At 37.2% G+C, this 15,393-nt stretch overlaps 1 long non-coding RNA gene and 1 pseudogene across 1 annotated transcript; both read right to left on the bottom strand.

The window, feature by feature from the left end:
* Window positions 1-2,691: 2,691 nt before the first annotated feature.
* On the bottom strand, window positions 2,692-3,849 carry LOC130647885 (uncharacterized; annotated as a pseudogene).
* Window positions 3,850-4,530: 681 nt separating this feature from the next.
* On the bottom strand, window positions 4,531-6,175 carry LOC130647794 (uncharacterized). Its single transcript, XR_008982881.1, has 2 exons — window positions 5,811-6,175; window positions 4,531-5,193 (listed from the first exon to the last, which is right to left on the bottom strand). It is a non-coding gene; the product is annotated as an uncharacterized LOC130647794 (long non-coding RNA).
* Window positions 6,176-15,393: the final 9,218 nt, after the last annotated feature.

Here is a 15,393-nt window from a genome sequence, read left to right on the forward strand (position 1 = left end):
TATTTCAAAAATGGTAAATCTTTATAACCGCGAAGTTTAACTTTAAAACTTTTCAGGCACCTTTAATATCGATGAAGTATATTTCTCTGTACAACTAAAATTGAGAAATATTCACCTATGCATTCACATCATCCGGGTAAGCTATCTGCGAACATCACTAACGCGTAGTGGGTTCGTCTGCGCCTCCAAGTTCTTGGGACCGCGTATTAAATCCTGTTTACTGCTAACCAGTATGTTAGTGACGCGCAAAGTAGTTCTACTTCAATTTGACAAATGTCATCACATGTGAACTATTAATAAGGTAAAATCGGAAATACATATCGCTCCTATTAACAGATGTACTTTTTTTTTCTTTTTCACAGTGGCAGATAAATGATTTGTTCACAGCGCACTCAGGAAACTTTCTACAAAGTCATCAACGTATTATGAAAGCGTATCTTGAAACAATCCCACTTATTCCAGATCATCAAACCAAATTTAAGACTTTATGGCAAATGTTGTATGAAAATATCACTAACTGACTGCCTCTTGATAATATTTTAGCTTCTCCATGGACACACACTCTATAAGAAACTTGGCTCTCTCTGGTAAAATTTGACTTGTAGTTTTTTTTTATTTTATTTAGTTGTGAATGGTATGACTGTAAGACAGGTGATTTAGAATAGAGACAAGCTTCATATAATACGATAAAAAAAGGGTATGCAACAGTAAGCAGATAATGCATAGGGATTCGTTTAATATTAAGATTTATCACGATTCAATTTCAAAAGATATTGTTCTAATCAAGGTGGATCAACCTCGATCTTAGGAACTGTTGTCTTTTTGCATGTCGGACGGCCAGACGTCAGACCTATTAATAAGCGCAGCGCCGATGCACGACAAAAAAACCATGGGGACGAGATTGGAGAGTGGATAAAACTGGTATTCAACATGCAAAAGCTGTTTATTATACATGTAATTGTTATTTGTCTGTTGCCTGTTGTATTAAATCTAAGCTTGCAGTTGACTTAAACCAAAATGGCTTGAATATGTATGAAGCATTTTATTTTTGTGTGTATGGCCAGGACGCGTCTCGTGGTTTTAAGTAACTAAAAAGCGCAGAAGGCATGAAAGCATTCATAGTTCTCCAACCATAAACATTGCCACAAAATTTACATTTCAAGCCAATAAAATATCACATGAAGTTAATAATGAATCAGTTCGAAACCCCATAACATTAAAACAACTTGTATAATATATTCATAAAGTCATAAATGATTTGCAAACGCGAAGCAAAATATATCCGTTTTACAGACGAATCTTATAATACGAATGGGCTGTTGTAGAGGAATACTTTTGTGCGACGATCTTGCCAGCGATTTGGAGGGCGATAAAATGTTGAAAAGAACTTACTGGTAATGGTAGCTTTTTTTGTTTTTTTTAAAGCATATAAAATAAACCTGAAACTTAAAAAACAATTGTTAACAGGTAAAAAATGGTAAATATATTAATAGTATACTAGTATTTAATTTGGTGAATGACCAAAATAGAACATTTGGCGGGGATTTAATTTAGCGAATGATAAATTTTATCAAAAATGTTTATTTTGGCGGGGATTTATTTTGACAAATGACACAAAGAAATGAATTTATTTATAAAACTTGTTGTGAATACAAAAAAAGGTTTTTATATTCACAACATTTTTTTTTTAAATATTGGCAGGGATTTAATTTGGCGAACGGTAAATTATGTTAAATTTGACGCGTATTTAATTTGGCGAATATTCAGTTATAAAAATATTGGCGGGTATTAAATTCGGCGAATTTCGCCGAATTTAATCCTCGCCGAAGTTTATCCACTTAAGGTGTTTAGTAAAAATACAGGCAAGTTTTTAGCGATTTTTTTACTCATGTGGTAATAATATTATTGTTGTTAAATCAATTCAAGTTTTTTTTTTATTTCAGCTTTTTTTATGGAAATTGTAAAATTTACAGTTTTACAATTTTACATTGGGCGAATTCCTGCACGAGCTTCACGATAAATATTAATTAAGTTCTAAAAACATTGAACATTGTCATATAATATAAAACGTATTAACAATATCTAATAATAGATACCGTAATGATCCGATTAAGCGCCAAGCATTTTTTAGGCGCCCCTTCGAATAACCGCCCAGGTAAATTCCTCAAATTTCTATAAGCGTCCAGCACTTATCAAGCGCCCCATCCAATAAGCGCCCACCTAATAAAAGGGGGGCGCTTATTCGAAAACCACCTTGAGAAACTAGGTGCTTATTTAAAAATTTTTCTTTCTTTTATTGAGAATAAAAAAACACATATTTTATGTTTTGAACATCTTTTCTATATTCCATAGGGTGCTCAGTTTCCTGGTAACATTTCTGACGATACGGAAGATGATATCGATGTTGTATAAAAAAAAAACTAAAAAACACTAGAAAAACTAAACTTCATTTTGGAACATCTTTTGTTCAGTTTTATTATTCAAAAAAAAAAAAATTTGAAAATTCCCGTTGTGTTTAATTTGTACAAAATTAGGAAAAATGTATAAGCCCCCAAAAAATTTGAAAAGCGCCCAGGGCGCTTGCTCGGACCATTGCGCAACCTTGTCCCAGGGTTTGTTGTCTATGCCAAAGCCGCTATCGCTTACTCGACAACCGCCTCGACTTAAAAAAGGCAAAACCTGGGTACGAGATTAAACTTTTTTAGATATTTTTTACTGATTGCTTTGTTAAAGAATTAGATATATTAATACATTAATTTTCGTGACAGAAACAAAAGCTCTTTGGTTGTTGACACGTTGTTGTTCGATGTCGAGCTGCATTCTACCACGGTTTGTGTCAAATAGTTTTACCCAGGCTTACAGGCGAACCACCTTTCTTAGTTTCTTATATTTAAGCACTGATAAAACATATTTTTTTCAGTATTCCCACAAAGGAAATTTAATATCTTCTCTCTCTAACAATACAAGACATCACGATACATCTATACACGCGTCTATTATTGTTCATTATTCACATGAAACTTTATAAAACATATAGACAGCAATTGGAATGGTAATAACTTCATATAAAAGCAACATAGCCCGTCTGTGGTTCACAGCGTAGCGAGATTGGAAGGATTGAAAGTCATTGGTGTGCGGAAAGGGCTGGTTAGGTACTGGGACTTCTAGAAAATTACACAGTGGTTCCCAACCCTCCTTTACTTTATACACAAGTAATTTCTCCTTAGGTACGTTTTGCTTGACGTCTTCCACCCAATTGTTGTAATATTCCACCCCGTTACCGGCATTTAACGATTCAATCATTGCGCGAAAGCGATCATTCCGAAACAAGAAAGCAACAAACTTCTTAACGTTAAAGAGATAAGATTTAAAAAGTCCGAGAATTTCAAAGATGTCATCTGGAAATTGGAAACTTCTGACTACATAAGGTTGAATGGTTTTATTCATTGATCGTTTCCAAATTCCGGGTCCCGTACATTTAGCAACACTTTAGCGTCAGGAAACACTTCCATCAGTCTTTGATAAAATAAATTGCCAGGTACGTCCACGGTGGCAACATAGCCGTTTGAAAGAAAGAAGTCTTTGAACTCCTCATCTGTCATATCATTGTTTACTATGCGTCTCCATTCTTTTTGGTGGTACGGAACTGCCATCTGCATGTGATGGCATTTACCATGTAAAATAATTTCTAAAGCTGTTTTTGTTGAATGCGTTCCACTTCGAGATAGGCCTGCCCCGATTACAATAAATTTATTTTTTGTGCTCATCTCTTCTGCTCTCTGAAACCTCATCAATGTTTTGTTTTTTAATAAAACCAGTTTCTACGTTTCCTTAATACGATAAGCACTCTCCTCCACTGCAATATGGTTATTGCAGTGAATTTAAAGTGTCATTTTTAACCCTCTACTAAATTAAGCGGCGAAGTGTTTTTAATTGCTCCCTGTCAATATTATCTCTTGACAATACTAACTTTTTCCAGTAGGATGTTTTCAAAACAACATTCCATACTAGGTAAATATCGCACACTGCCGTAAAAAGTATCGGTAAAATTTTTGGAGTTTACTTATGTCTTCGTTTGCACATTTAAACAACTTTTACGCGAGTAAAATAAGCGAGAGCTAAAAAACAGAAAATGTTCTACAGAAAGTAACACCACTTTGTGCAATTCTCACGAAATAAAATATCATGATTGGTTCACTAATTTTCTACCATACCGAACGCAAAGAAGAAGTATTCTCCCTGGCAGGAATTTCACGTGGTAGAATATTGAGTTGAGGGAAAACACGGATCTTTCACGGTCAAACTCTCACCGAAGAAGCTTTGATTAAGCAAGAACTACAGGCATCTAACTAAAGCTAGAAGAAGAAGAACAAGAAGCCCGATGGCTTGAAGATTTCCACCATCAGCAGAGATAATAAGTATGGGAGTAAAATTGTCATATAGTGTGAGATTATCCTCAGAAAACAAAAACGCAATGCATGTTATCTGCAACCATAGTTTAACAAGTTTAAAAACAAAACAACAACAAAGTAAGTTCAAAATTAATGTCTTTTGTTCTGATGACGAAACAAAGTATATAAGAACATAAGTATTAAAATTTAAGAACATGTTAAGATTATTGTAAGGCTTTGTGAAGCTTGACTACAATTTTTTTTAATAAAAATATAAAAAAAATATAAAAATTCCAAGTGCTACATCTGTAGAAATTATCATCAAATTACGGTAACACCGTAAATAACAGAATAATCACCCCCTGCTGAATAAGCACTACAACTTAACTAACTGCCCTGCCAATTAAGCGCCCCGTGCAATGGGCGAAATTAAATAAGGTTCCTCTCCACGTGCTTATTCGTCATTTACGGTAAATTAAGAACATCTCAAGAATATTTATAGGCTGCATTTCAAATGTTAATAACATTAAAGGGGCTTTCTTCCATATTCATGTTCTTATAAAAAAAGAATATCTATATATAAATAAAAAAATAAAATATTTTACATATAGTATTCTCTAAAAAAATAAAAGCTTTAACTGGATGTCTTTGAAACTAATCTAGAAAATTTTGGACATATTATGATATATACAAATTCTTTTATGTAACATTGAACTTCTGAATGTTTCAGAATTTAGGCGTTATTCTTACTCTCTCGCTCAATTTGAAAATGCTGACAGTGGATGTTTTGATAAAGGCTGATCTGAAAAAGAAAAAACATTCAAAAAATGAGGGAAAATAATACAATTGGATACTTTTCCATACACAACATATTTATCCCTCATTTTTATCCCTCCATCTAATTTTAAAACCATTAGGAAAGATAACGTATATACATGACAGATACATACATGATTTTATTCACAGTGTTCACAACATATTTCACATGTAAGAAAGACTAATACAAAAATTATTATTAATTGTGAAAATATTTGAATTTTTCAGTTATACTTCTTCAAAAATTTGTACAACATCGGTAAAACACAATTTCAATGAAATATCACCAGGGAAAAGTAATTTTACAAAATTTAAGTATAATTTCATCCAATCAAAAAAATATTGTGTACCTAAAATGCGTCTGGTTGGTTGGGGAATGAAATGGATAATTAAAACCCTTGTAAAACTAAAGACAAAAGGGGTAGCTAGCTACCTACATCCAGTTGGCTAACTATTAACACAACTAAAAAATTTGCTTTTCTGGTAGATAGCTAGCTTTACCTATTCTAGCTATAGCTTAGCTAGCTTCTTGGTGACGAGACAAAGACATGTGCAGATCAGCTAAAAAAAGTGGCTTAGCTAATCAAAATACAAAATTCTTACCTTATATCAAGTATACTATAATATAAACTACTCTGGAGTTCCCACCAGCAAGCCAACCCTAAAAGAAATTCCCCACAGGCACAGCCAAAGGACAAGATTTGTACAACAAGAATTCAAAATGCTTTTGGTCATAACCCAAAGCTTTGGCCAAGGAATGGAGAATACTAGAAAATCGTGAAGATCAGATTATTTACAATCTGCCCTCTTATTAGTTGTAAACGAAACGAAGCTTTCTTATTGGCTTCCCATGTAATAACAATGACAGGGTCCGCGCAAATATTTTAGCCTAATATCACAACCCCGTGCATACAGCCTAGCTGCGCTGTCTCTCTCTGTATCCCTCAAGGCGATTTTAAAGATTCCGCCTCGCGTAGCGATCGGCGGAAATCAATGAATCTGTGCGTGTATTGGGACGGGATGCTAAAGCACTAAGAAGTTAATAAGTCATATACAGTAGTAAAATTTGTGTTTTCATATACTATGCTTTAAAAGTCTACTATATATATACATCGTTTGAGCGAGAGTAAACTGTGGAGCTGCAGCACCCAATTTAGCACTAAATGTTAATGCTCGTCAAGTATCAAGTTAAGTCCATCGAGGGTAAAAAGCAAAACATTGGCACCAATTATGATAACAGTTTTCTTACACTTTTCAACAACAATTAGACGATCTGGGACTTTATTGCGCATGTTGGTCTTACCAACTTAAAGAATTGCTTAACTAAAGCCATGTTTAACCAACATCAATAAAATCTTTCGGTAACAGTTGTAAGGTTGGTGAAATGATATTTAAAGTCAGTTAAGTTACAGAAAACAAACAGTTTTAGGGCAGCCTTGGAAAACATCAAATTTGTGCAAACCTGCATTGAGAATTGCACATTGGGTTACCATTGAAAACGTGTCATGTTCGTGTCCTGAACTCCTCACAAAAATGAGTCAGTCCTTGAGCTGGATTTTCTTCAACGATAAAAACCGGAAATAAGCTATTAATAGGCTGCTACACCTATGCGCACTGAAATACTATATACAAAAGAAACTTACAGTTACATATTCTCGTCCCCAGAGCTCTTCGAGATTAAAACTTCGTGGTTTATGTTAAAGAGTTCTTGGGTTGAGAATGACACATTCCGTGTAGGTGCGATAAAAGGTATCCATTTTGGGCGTCAAAAAGGCTCATTTTTGATGTTTCACTACTTTGAACAAAAAAGTGGCCGAAACTTAGGCAGTTTGATTTGAGTTCGTTAACCTCTCTGCTTCACTATAAAAGCATTCCATTTACCTCGGGGACAGATACAGGATTTTTTCATTTTAGGTAGATTTGCGAAGCAAAGCCAACGCGTAATTTTTGCGTACATAAAGTTGCGCGTTTTAAATCAGTTGGGGGACTTAGGGGGGCTTAATATTGAGAGTAAAAATTCTCGGAAACTAGATTCAGCAAAAAAGACGTACATGTAATACAAAAAAGTATATATTACTAATAAAAACTTTTATATCTATATTCAAAACATTCAATAACATGAAAAATGAGGCGTATAAGAAAAATAAGCAAAAACAACAAAACAAAAATGCATTGGAAATAGACTTTATTTGTATTATTAGATCATAGTAAATACAATAAAATAAAAAATGGCAAGATTATATCAGGATTTTGTACAGGTAAAAGCAGGTACTTAGAATTTGGATATTTAGGCAAGATAGCTAATTAAAAACAAACTTACAACACAACAACCTACAAAAATGAAAGAATGAACACTGATTTACCACTGCATTCAGTGAAAAAATATTTAGCCCTATCAGCCTCACAGCAAGAAAACGCTGCTTTCATTTTTCAGTAACCGTTTCTGGCTCAAACTTTTACAATGTGGAATCAAACTTGAAAATACCTTGTAGCTGTTATGCGATAATTAATATAGTTACTTGAAATTTTTAACAGAATAAAATCATTTACGAACAGATATTTGTGTCTATCTGGATAGGGTTGTAATAGTATATATGCTTAACTCATTTTTGCCATGTTGGTAAAACCACATCCATGCCTATCAGCATAATAGCTTCTTTAGTGAAGTATGAACAACCTTTGCCATTTCAGCCATTAAATAAAACCATGCATTTCAACCTCGTCCCCAGGGCGTCTAGTATCTTTTCTAACCCTGGGACTGTGATACGCACATGAGCCTGGAGAAGGCCTCGTCACGTGACCCTCCAGTACACAGTTTTTCTGTGTGTAATATTTAATGAGATTTGTCTCAATTAACCAAAGTTTTATATATAACCTTGCAGAGCTAAGTGAGCTCGGCGTTTTACGTCACAGAAACGTGCGGCAAGTTTGTTTTGATTTTCTCATACGCACCACACAAACTGCTCGAATATTGCCCTTCTCTGTTTTTTAAATGTATAAATATACAATCATGTTATTTAGGCTGCTGTTTACTTGGAGAAGTTCAAGCACTTTAGTTATGTGTATTTTACTGAATTAGTTGACCAGAAAGCACTGGGTTGCAAAACTTAAAGTTAGGGGAAACTTGGAAATTGGTAAATGATTTCCCAACTGACCATGCACTTCGTTGGTTCTCTAAGGTGCAAATACGGCTACATAACTTTCAAATGGTCATGTTATTCTAGGTGCCTGACGGAAAGTAGCTAGGCAGAAATTTAACTTTATTTTAACATTTACATTTTCTATTCATTTTGGTTGAACTTTAGAATTCTCATTTACTGTAAGTTCTGTGTCTGCATTACTGCTTTTATGATGACCAAGATTTTGCTGTACGAATCCCAAAGTTGCTTTTTATTATTTTTTACACAAAGTTTATTTAAAAGAATAGTTAACTGAAACTAAATTCGTATATGGTGGACTAACTCCTTGCAGTTATATATGTGATAAGGCTTCAAAAGAGTATTACTTTGGAAGTCTTTTACATTTTACATTTTATGGCCTTAACATTTCCAAAAAGCCACCCATTACTTATAAATTCTGCTTTTTCTTTTCCTATTGACATGTTTATAAAACGCCTTACAGCCTTTTTATTTTTTACTCAACAAGCTCACATTTTATTTCGCACACAGATATACAAAAACAATTTTTTTTTGTTTAAAACAAATAATCCAAAAGTTTATCAAAAGCATTATGCTGGTTTGAAAATTGAAATCGACAAGTCCACATGTGATCTGTTTAGCCGATTCAATGTATCACTGCCTCAATAGTTTAAAAAAAATTGGTATACGACTTTACCAAAGTATTGCTATCGTAAAAGAATAAAATGTTTGGGGAATAATTATATATTTGAGGAAATTATTTAAAGTCGCACTACGTTAATGAAAACACATCTGCGACGATATTTCCAATGTATTTCACATCTTTATCAAGTCAGTCTACTTGGTAAATGCAAAACCTGCGATACACAATATGTAGGTAGTGCAAGTACCAAGTTTCGCCTTCGTTTTAATAATTACAAGAGTTGCTTTCGGAAGCATAGTTCAGGTTCTTCTGTAACACAACAATCTTTCCATTCACATTTGATTCAGATGGTCATAATGGTTGCCAAGATTGGTCATTTACACTTATTCACCGAGCTGACACTGTGGATTCATTGAGGCGCAAGGAGTCCTTTTGGCAACATAAGCTTGAAAGTTTTTTTGGCGCCCTATGGCCTTAACGAACGAAATGTGAATGATTATTACTAACGTTCAGTCCAGTTTATCGTTTATGTTTTGTATTGTTTTTAAATAATTTTTTTTCTTCTAGATCATCTTTAGCTAGTAATTTTATCTAAGGTCATTCTTTACATAAAGCTGCAAATTAAACCTGGCCACTTTGAAATAAGTTGAGTTCCTTTCTTTTGTTTTATCTTGATAGTTTGCTAGTATAGTGTGCTAGCTAGCTAACTTTCTAGTTTTATTAAACTTTCCCAGCTATTGAAATATTTCCATGTAAGCAGTATTACTTTATGATGTCTTATTTCAACATGATACTGACACAGCTCATCCGCCATTTTAATGCGAGCAGCTTCCTTCTGTTCGTCACAGAGTCGCTGCCTCGCCAAAATGTTTTATATGACGCACTAATTATGTGACATATCCGCGCCAATCAGGTTTTATATCGCACCAGCCTCCTCCAGGGCCATGTCTGTATCGCCATCCCAGGGTCAGAAAAGATGCCCTGGGGACGAGGTTGCATGCATTTCTCTTATTCAAATTGCATATAATTAGCACCATTTCCAGGAATTATTTCGCTAGAATTAAACCAAAACATCATCAAGTCTTGTCAAAGTCTTCCTCCCAAAACTAGTGTTCTCTTCATTGGCCTTATGGCATGTTGAAAAATCGTTTGTAGTGTGCCTATTGCAAAAAGATGCTGGCGCTAGGAGAAGTGAGGTCCTTTTTAGTCTGTTTCTTCGCATGGTAGAATTTTTCAGTTCCTTGGTTTAACCCGTAGCAAACGTACTCCACAATTTCGCAATAAAATCTCACGCGATCAGGGTCCATATTGAGTTTAAAAATAAAGTATAGTTTGCGCATGCGAAGACTAAAAGTCCGGTCGTGAACTACCTTGTATAGCTGTTCTGCCCGGATAATGAACATTGGCCTGATTAAGTACGGCAGCTTGCCCCGGTTAAGAACAGGGCAGAAAATACATAATCAGGGCAACATAATCGGGACAGGCCAACTTATTACTCAAAAAATATTATTTGGCACTTATAAAAGGAACATAATCAGGGCAGTTTATATACGACAGTGTAATATTATTTCTCACTTATTATAGAACGAACATAATCGGGGCAGGCCGACTTATGTATGACAGTCAAGTATTATTCGACAATTATAGGACTTAAATAAAACAAATATAATTGGGGCTGACTGCTTTTATATCATTCGTGGCAAATACTAAATTTTGGGATTCGCAAGTTTAATAACTTTTCACCAAAATTAATTCCCGCAAGAGATAGGAAAAGGCGGATGTTAGGACAGACCCCGTTAGCAGTTTCCTATCCCACGTTAAATTACGGATCATCCCCGTTAAATCAACGATAGAAGAGTCCATAAAATCCATGTGCACTTTACCACTTTACGTCAAATAAGCGGGCATGCTCTATAATATCTGTCCAAAACCCCCCTCCCCTCCCCATGGGCCCCTACCCACCCTCATCTGTCGTGCCTTATAATTTATAGTGTTATGTGTGTCTATAATGTCCTCTTGCCAGTGTGGTAATACCATCTTCCATAATTATGCGCTTATCATCATCAGCATTGAGAGCGAGTTTATTTGTTTTTATGGTATGAACATCATGCTTAATCGATCGAAAGGTCATCTGTTCTCTGTAAACATTTTCACCCTCCAACAGGCATCTCCTATAGTCATCGAAACCTATTGTCTTCCTCACCACACATTTCTTGACCCCCTTGCACCTCTTATCCTCCCTACCACATAGCTGTTTGTAAGCATAATTCTTAGCCCTAAGAGCGATAAATTCGGTCATTACCTTACCACCCAACTCATCCTTCATCAGACCAATGATCTTTTTATTCAAACCTAATGGTAGAGGTCTACCATCTTCCTTATCGTACCCCGAAGTGTCAAATCTCAAAGCCACATCGTCGGCGATATCTTTGTAAAAGTCGTCGGTTTTGATATGATATACGAATGAATCAGTATCCATGTAACACAGTTTCACGTCATCACCATATTTCGGCTTCATGTAATCATAGTGAAACTCATACATAACTATCTTGGACAAGTCGAGAATTGCCAGCCCCAGGTAGATTGGCTTGTTTAGTTTGATCTTGATCTTGGACATCTCTATGCCCATCAGTGTTTCCGAGAACCACGTGCTACCCTTGAAGTTGGGCTTCATCACCATTTTCTCATAATTCTTTTGGTTGGTGGCCAAACGTATATCCTTCTGCCTTCGCTGATTCTCCATTGTCTTCCCAAAGACCGAATTATTCATCAGCTTGAAAAAGTCCTTTTCGAAGTCATTAGTTGATTTGGTACGCAAATCAGTGTTGAAATCTATGTACGACTTCAACCACGCACTCTGATCAAATCTCAAGACCCTATGAACCTTCTCAAGAACAAGACCATGCTTCAACGCTTGATCAAGCGCACGGATATGAGTGATATATTTCTTCTTGTCTGAAAGACACGGTGTCAGCTTCTCGACGCCATTAATGATCTTCCTCTCGGGCATGAAAGGAAGGTCGTTATGAGAATCATGAAGCTCCCGTGGATAGCTAACATCAACCTCAAGGATGTACCCCTTTTCACCGTTTTCCACAGCTAATTGGGAAATCAGTTCGGGTGTAAAATCAGAAACCACGTCATCAACCCACTCAAACCCTCCGGTCGGCATCTTCTGAATCATGGCCCAGCCGTACAAATTATTTGCATCTAGGTACTGGAGATAGCTATTCATCTCCTTACTCTCAGATGTGTTGGCTTTGGTGGTATATTGTTTTTCCTCTTTCGGTACAGACGGTCCCCAACATACCTTTTCATAAAAACCCATGATCTTATCCTTCACGGCTCTGTAAGCTTTACTAGTTTTCACCTTGATGACCCTAGGTACATGTTTCATCAACCAGTACCTCAATTCAATCAGTTTTCTTTTTACAAAAGGCACGGTTTTAGCCATTTCCTGCTGCTCAAATAAATCCATGCAATTCCCATCCGATGTGTTGTACTCGTCCCCCATATACTTATTGTTGGCCTTGGCGTAGCGGTGGACAGCCTGACACAATCCACCCCTAATACCACTCTCAATGAACATGACCATCTCCATATCCGACAATAAATCTAGACTAACCTTGGTCTTTTTCAAACACGCCCTCCAGGCTAATCCCGGAGCAGTGTAAAAGTGAGCCGGGTCTAGATCGTAGTTTCTCAAGCATGTTTCTCTGAATGTCTCAAACACATCACTCAGAAGCAGAACATCCGTCTTGAGATAGATATCATGATAAACGCCCATATTTTCAACTTTCATGTCCTTCCACACTTTACGGGCATGTGCATAATCGTCATCACTGATGTGACTCATGTTCAGCTTGCTGTAGAAATCATCCTTTGACGGGAGCTCAGTTTCATTAAACCTATCGAATGAGTTAACATACTCATATGGGTATACACCCTTCCTTCTCATTATGTTGAATTCGTCACCATTGAAGAATTTTCGAAGGTTTTTGCATTGATCATCTGATAGGTTGTCAGCCAGGGAGCTTAGGCCGCTTGACATAAATCTAAATGAGTCTATGAATCTCAGTTGTATCTTTTTGTCTTTGGTCTCACCATTTTTGTCAATGTATTCACCAACCTTAACATCCGTAGAGAAAGAGATATATTTCTCCTTATTCTCCGCGATTACACCCATACCATCTTCTCCGTACTTCCTAGCAAGCTCCTTAATAAATAAATGCGCATCGTAGCCACTCAGATTGTGGAAGACAACCGGAATATAATTAGGAACCTTGTAACGCAGATTACATTTCTGATGGGCAGCCCCACGAAACTTACCGGTGAAATGGCAGTGATCCCTAACCTTGATGTCATCCTTGTCATCAAATTCTTCCATGCAAATGTGGCACACCCTGGCTCTATTGAAACCGTCACGCTCTTCATCCGTCAGTGGATCCATTGCTTTCTGAGGAAACATGTTATATAACCTTTTCGCCTCGGAAACTACATGATCTACAAAGCGCGGAACACAGTCCTCACCGCGGTAAAGATTCAGAGGGTCCGGCACTTCACCATGAGCATATTTACTATAACAACAGAATCCGGTGGGAACATGTTTACCAACTTTCTCGGTGGATGATCCGCATTTTCTCTCATCCTCGGGCAACTCTTTTGTAAAAGCTTCGAAATCGGCATACATGATGAATGGGGCTTTGAGTTGAAACTTACCATCAGTGAAGGTTAAGGTGCTACCCTCCTTAGGGAGTTGAATCTTAGCAGCATCGTTATTCTTGCAATACTCAAAGTGCTCATCCCTTTTCTGTTCGCTTTGAAAACCATAGAGACAATTCAAGCAATAATACTCCTTATTTTTATGCTTTGAGTTAGCCTTGCTAAGTACACCGCTCAAGTTCTTAACAGCGATATAATGTCTCTTATCCCCCTCACACAGTAAAAACAAAACAACCGTCTCCTTACGATCAAGATGCTTCGACTTGCGACACATGTAGATACCTTCTCTCTCATCCTTTGTCAAAACATGCACAGCGACATCGGGGTTCCTCCTCTCGAAGAGATCTATCTTGTTTAGCGCCATTGGGAAAGTTAGACCATCCCAATTATACTTATCATGCTTCTTAAGGATTGAGATCCGTTCAGGGTGATTATCGATCTTATCATGATTGAGAGCAGCGATAACGGCCCATTTGAAGCATTCTTCATCCTCGTTATGTGGGTTAATCACGGATCGCTTACCACTGAAGTTCTCGGGCAGCGGCAAGTAAGAACTACCTCTGGTTAATTTCAGGTTATGAAAGTCCACATGCATATGCAAGATTTTATCAATTGTGAATCCGCTGGCGGGAAGCGCAGGGTTTTCAATCTGCTCGATTATCTTATTACACATCCGATCGAAAACATCAGAAATGTCATCGTGGGCGTGCAGTATCTCCATATAGCTATTGAAAGCTTTATCAACATGTACACACGGGGCTTCGGTCGAGCTGGTGTCCTCCCTTACCCACTTCACCCACAAGGTCGCCTGAGTCTTCAGCGACTTCTTCTGCCTGAGCACGTCACTCATCAACCTATTTACGACGTGCTCGACCTTTTCGAGAAAGACCCTGACATTCTTCCCACCATCCGAGTTTATTTTGAAACGTTTGTATGAACCTACAAAAGCTTCTTCAACGGGGGTATAGGGGTTTTCCTACTCTTCCTCCTCTTTCTCCTCCTCCACCTCTTCCTCCACCTCTTCCTCCACCTCTTCCTCTCCACTGCCCTTTTTATACAAACCCATGATCTTATCATTCATGGTTTTGAAAGCTTTGCTCGCTTTCTCCTTAATAGCCTTAGGTACATGATTTATTAACCAGTCCCTCCATTCGATCAACTTGCTTTTCAAATCCATGTCTTGTTGGCTAGTGCCTGGTCTCGGCGCTGGTACGGGTCTAGTGGGTCTCGGCACGGGTATGGGTCTAATTGGTCTCGGCACGGGTACGGGTCTAGTGGGTCTCGGCGCTGGTACAGGTCTAATTGGTCTCGGCACGGGTACGGGTCTGGTGGGTCTCGGCACGGGTACGGGTGCTGACACAGTAGTGGGTGTCAATAATTCGATCAGATCGGCCTTTCTGAGCCGCGAGTATCCACGTAGGCCGCGTTCTCTAGCGAGAGCTCTTAATTCAACAACTGTATTTCTCGAAGTCATGCTTGGTTGTGATATACGATTTTGTAATCTTTAAGATGTTTGGCTATGATATACGATTTTGTAATCTTTAATCCATTTTTTCCAAAAATCGTAAACCGTGTTGGAGGGTCGTGAGTGTCCTAGTTTGTGGGGCAACCACCATGCTAAATTGTAGTAAAACACGCTTTGTGATACATACATCGATACACCATGGGTACCCACCCATTGGCA

This window comes from Hydractinia symbiolongicarpus, chromosome 6, assembly GCF_029227915.1.
Source record: "Hydractinia symbiolongicarpus strain clone_291-10 chromosome 6, HSymV2.1, whole genome shotgun sequence".
Taxonomy (NCBI): Eukaryota; Metazoa; Cnidaria; class Hydrozoa; order Anthoathecata; family Hydractiniidae; genus Hydractinia; species Hydractinia symbiolongicarpus.